Source organism: Capsicum annuum, unplaced genomic scaffold (genome assembly GCF_002878395.1).
Source record: "Capsicum annuum cultivar UCD-10X-F1 unplaced genomic scaffold, UCD10Xv1.1 ctg4191, whole genome shotgun sequence".
Lineage (NCBI taxonomy): Eukaryota > Viridiplantae > Streptophyta > Magnoliopsida > Solanales > Solanaceae > Capsicum > Capsicum annuum.
Genome location: NW_025849275.1, coordinates 17,073 through 22,344, shown reverse-complemented (window position 1 = coordinate 22,344; position 5,272 = coordinate 17,073). Strand labels below are relative to the sequence as shown.

At 30.7% G+C, this 5,272-nt stretch overlaps 1 long non-coding RNA gene across 2 annotated transcripts; it reads left to right on the top strand.

Annotated features, from left to right (window-relative positions):
* The first annotated feature begins 1,338 nt into the window (after positions 1–1,338).
* Positions 1,339–4,398, top strand: LOC107847228. 2 transcript variants are annotated; one of them, XR_001667366.2, is made up of 6 exons: positions 1,339–1,475; positions 1,658–1,793; positions 1,875–1,938; positions 2,667–2,789; positions 2,886–2,972; positions 3,914–4,398. It is a non-coding gene; the product is annotated as an uncharacterized LOC107847228 (long non-coding RNA). The 2 variants fall into 2 exon arrangements; XR_007049921.1 differs by having other exon boundaries at positions 1,339–1,793.
* Positions 4,399–5,272: the final 874 nt, after the last annotated feature.

Genomic DNA, 5,272 nt, shown 5'->3' with positions numbered 1-5,272 from the left:
AAAAAATGAACACACACATGCACACATTTTTACTACCCTAAACATCCCTATAAGAAAAACTGCAGTGGATATAGATTTAGCTAAACACATAAAAAAATTATTAAAAAAAAAAGAAGAAGTTAGCCAATAAAAATATATGGGGAAAAAGAGTAAAAGAAACAGAGACCGAACGGAATGAAAAAATGGAATACAATTAGCATAATGCAAGTAGTTTTATGTCTTTCTTTCTTATTTTATTTATTATTATCATTATTATTATATTATTTTTCTTTTTATTTCAATGTCATTTTCAAATTGTGATATTTATTTTATCGAATTAGTTAACTATCTCAATTAAATATTGCTTAGTTTACCGTTAAGATTAAGTTGCATTTCGAACAGATATATTGTTTCAAGTTTACAAAAGATAAATTAATGTTTTAATGTTAGGAAAATTTTAAGTATGTTTTCAAAATATGTGTCTCAATCAAGAATGCGGCGTACGCATCTTTCCGTGATATTTAAAAAAAAAATCAAGGATGCAATAATGCACTTCGGCAAAGATTGTTATAAAGTTAATTTATATCGGTTTAATTCAAAAATAATAGACAGGTTTTAATATTTTAAAAATGAGCAAATCAAGGACTTAAAACATAATTTATTCAAAATAGTTTAAGTCAAGTAATAATCAAAAAAAGCGACCGTGCTAAAACCACGGAATTCGAGGGGTGCCTTACACCTTCTCCTCGGTCAACAGAATTCCTTACCCAATCTTCTATTTTCGCAGACCAACCAAGAGTCATTTAATTTTGATTAGAGATTCAATAAGGTGACTTGGAACACCATAACTCAATTTCAAGTGGCAACTCTATAACTAAAATAATCCCTATTCAAAGGATTTTTTCAATTAAAGTGACGATTTTGAATACGGATTATTTTTATCATTTTTAGAGTCACCACTTGAAATTGAATTATGGTGTTCCAAGTCACCTTATCAAATCCCTAATAAAAAGAAAATACCTTTTTTATTAGCCTGCAAAAATAGAAGATCGGGTAAGAAATTCTGTTGACCGAGAGGAAGGTGTGAGCCACTCCTCGAGTTCCGTGATGCTAGCACGGCCGCTTCATCAATTTATACTTAACTTAAACTATTTGAAAAAAAATCATATTAAATTAATGGATTTATTAATTAAAAAAATAAATAGTAATGAATTAAAATTAAAAAAATAACTCAAAAAACTAGGAAAAAGATAAATTTGTTTCTTCATCATTGAGGCATGCCACATCAATAGGCTTCCTTTGTATAGAGAGAGAGATTGGTTGCACAATATTCTCTTTTCTTCACGCACCAGACTCTCCATTTTCAGGATTTTATTTTAATTTGCCATCATAGTCTTCTAATTTCGTCATTCATTGTACTAATGGTTGCAATTTCAAGTTATTTTCTCTCTCAATTTTTCCATAATTTTCTTCTGAGTTTTCTATTTCGTAAAGAGGTGATTCGTATTGTCGTTCTTAATCTATTTCTTTTTTATGTGAATTTTTATTTTAATTTTATTGTTACACATGTAGGATTTTGTCCAGATTGATCTAAGTAATTGTCAATAGATGAAAATCAATCAGTAATGCCTTCATGAAGGGTGTTATTCACATATAGATATGTAATTTTTATTTTCAGATTTTTGTGTACACAAGAAAGGTTACCTCAATATGGAAGAGGGGTGGGGGGTACTTTTCAATTTTATCCAAGGTGAAAACCTATGATGGACAAGTACAGTGTTGAAGCTGCAACAGTTCTTGTGAACGAGGCTCTGGTAACTATTTTTTATTGATGATTTATGAATTTAATTTGATTAACAACACAACAATTACATTTTGATGTGTTCTTTGTATAGCGCTTGCCCAATTTCTGAAGCAGTGCCTATATATGAATAAATTCTATCCACATTTTCCACATAGGTGAGTCCCCAATCCCAGTTACTGCTAGCTTGATTGAATTATAATTTTTTGCACTAATAAAAGAGAGAACAATAGAGTTGTTAGATCTATTTATGTTATTATTATTTAGTTATATCTTTTGTTGGGGTGGAGTTCATTTGCTAGGTAGTCCGCTGATGTGGAAAACAAAGCTAATCAACATTTGAAACACAATGATGAAATAGAGAAAGAAGATTAAAAGGGAGAAAAAGAGAGAAAGAAAATGAAATAAGAAAGCTAAATTAGCCCCACTTCATCTGCTTCTTCTGTGTGTGTGATGTTGTTTTGTCAGGTTTGGGTTAGTATCTTTTCCTTTTTGAATTCTGCTTTGAATTTTTATCTATCTCGATAATTTCTAATGGAAGAAGTTTTGTAGAAGAGAATTGCACTCTTCGATTCTTCTCTTTAACTATATTGAGTCTTATTTGTTAACGACTGCAAATAGTTACCTATTTGATGGGTGATATCAGCAGAATAGAAGGAGATTACAGAATTTATAGGGTTTTCTTTTGAAGTATAAGAAGTTTCTTTATTTCAGGTCTTTGTTGAAGCAAATTTGAAGGGCAATTACATACTTCTGTTTTTTATAATTGTGATTGTATTTTAGGTGGTCTTGTAATAATGCCCCACTATTGTAAATTAGATAAAAATCTATGTATAAGAATTTGTTGTGTATTTAGAATTAATGAAGTGTTTTGCATTGTTTGCAGAGGAGATACACCAAGGCCTATTATCAAAATAGTTTTGAAAAAATGGTTGGTTTGGGAAGAGTGCAATAGCTAAGTCTGGGATTATAGCTTTGGAAAAAAAATCAGCTTTTTCATCTTGCTATTGTAAGATAAATTTGTTTGATCAAAGTTAATGTTCTAATTTAATGAATTAGATGATTGGTTTTAACACTAATTTGTTTGCACCCTTGAATTTTGTAGAGCTCAACATGAAGAGACAATGAGGTTGCAAGAAAGAAGGTGATCAGTTCACTGGCCTAATAATCGATTGAAATGGATCTTGCTGAGGTAAGAATTCAATTCCACCTTGACTAATACTAGCTTCTTCTGATATGATATGTAAGAGTATATTGATCTTACCACTTTTGACTAAGGAAGCTTAGTGAAAATCATGATTGTCACTTATGGATTAGAAATAGCTATTTAGATCTTAATGTGCTCAAAATCTAAGTTTTTTGGGACTCCCCAAAATGTTAACGCATTCATGTCAAATTCTTCGAAAATCCATTACTTTTAAAGGATCTGACACAACATGAACCCAATACATATTCAAAGAGTCGAACCAACATAGCCCAAAATTGTTGTTGCTACTCGGCAAAAAATAATCTGCTTACTCGAGGCCATCTGTTAAGTGATGGTGTGTTGGTGTATTACTATTATATAAAAAGTTACATGATATAAAGAAAATGTAAATTTTTAAATGTAATATATCTCACGGCCTGTAGTAACCTCAATTTGAACTCGAACTGTAGCTTATATAGCTGTGCAGTTGTAATTATCACAACTTGTAATTTATCTTTGCAAGAATTATAATGAAAGGAACTAAAGAAAGTTCCATTACAAAACTTGTCTCATTTTGTTTTACCTTTGTTTCGTTACTGTGTGCGTCTTGATATGAGACTGACCGAACTGTTTTGGGATAAATTATATCCAACTGAAAGAATGCAAGGATGTCTTTTTAAACATGAAATATTCAGTTGGGATCTCTTCAGTTCCTTCTTTATTGCGTAATAACGTTCTGACTTGAAGAATATTTTATAGATTTAACTACACTTAATTCTTGCGAATTTGCATTGTATTATCTGTATGTTACCACTGGCGACGGTGATCATATATGTTTTGAGGTTATACCCAAATTGTAAAAAAGTTCATAATGTTGCACCATTTTAGTTCAAAGTGATTCAATTGGTGATAACTCAATCCTCACTCTGCTTCTGGTTCAACTTCAGCCTCGAGCAAAAACACCATGACGACAACTAAAAATCAAATGATGTTGCGTGTAAAATCACGCGGGAAAGTAAATTCATCTGAAGTGAAGCAACGCGAACCCACATCAGGGAAGACACTTGGGGTCACTTCTAGAAAGAAAATTGCAAAAATAAATGCCAGGAACTCTAAATATAGTGATTGCATTTGGTGGATTTGTCTTGCAAAGGGCTAAAGGATTACCTACAGTACAAAAGAAATGGTACAGTTTTAAGTTGCTATTCCCCCTTAATAGTTTATCTTCTCCAAATGAAAGCACTTGGAGTAAAGCCTTGATTTGTCGTTCTTCCAACAATAATGAGTAGAGGAAGGTATGTGAATCAAGCACGGAATGGATTGAGGCAGTGCGATGATATTGTTATTAGTTTTGGGGAAAAGACATCGTTTCCACCCAAAACTATACCCGAAAAGTCGAAGCCACATCTAAACTATACTAATGACCTATTACACACCTAAACTATAAAAAAGTGAAACTATTTACACCCTGTCAGGCTACCACCACTTGCATGTGGTGTAGTGTTTTTCACGCGCTGCTACGTCAGCACCACGTCAGTAAAAAGTATCACTTTTTTATAGTTAAGGTGTGTAATAGGTCACTTATATAGTTTAAGTGTGGATTCGACTTTTCGACTATAGTTTGGGGTGCAAAAAATGCCTTTTCCCTTAATGTTTTTAGCCGTTTACTTTTGTTATTTAATAGACTGGACGCGTCTAAAATAATTGTAACACATGCGCCTTAGAATGGAGGTCGCAAGGAGGTACTAATATCACTTTTATATAATTAAGGTGTGTAATAGGTCACTTATATAATTTAGGTGTGGCTTAGACTTTTCTTGTATAGTATGGGGTGGAAATGATGCCTTTTCCCTTAGTTTTGCTTAAATATGAAAATGAATGTATGATATATTTACCTGGATAAGAACGATCTCTTATCTCCTTAATATAAAACACTATTTACTTTTATTTATATAGTATATTAGGTGAAAAGACTATATTTTAAGAAAATATTGCGCATAAGATTCTATAAAAGATGTTAATATGCTCACATTTATAATTTTAATTTATACTCTTGTATAATTTTCAAATAAAATTGAAAAATAAAAATATTAAAATGAGTTAATTCAAGAAAATGTGTTTGACATGATCTTAAAATAACAATTAAAGAATATTATATTTTAATTTTAATTAGGATAATTTAAATAAGTTGTAAGCTATTATTTGATTTTTTAAAAATAAAAAAATATTATTATTATAAATTGTGATCTCTATTATCATTTTCTATCTTATTTATTTAAAAATATTAATTTAATTTTGTATAAATA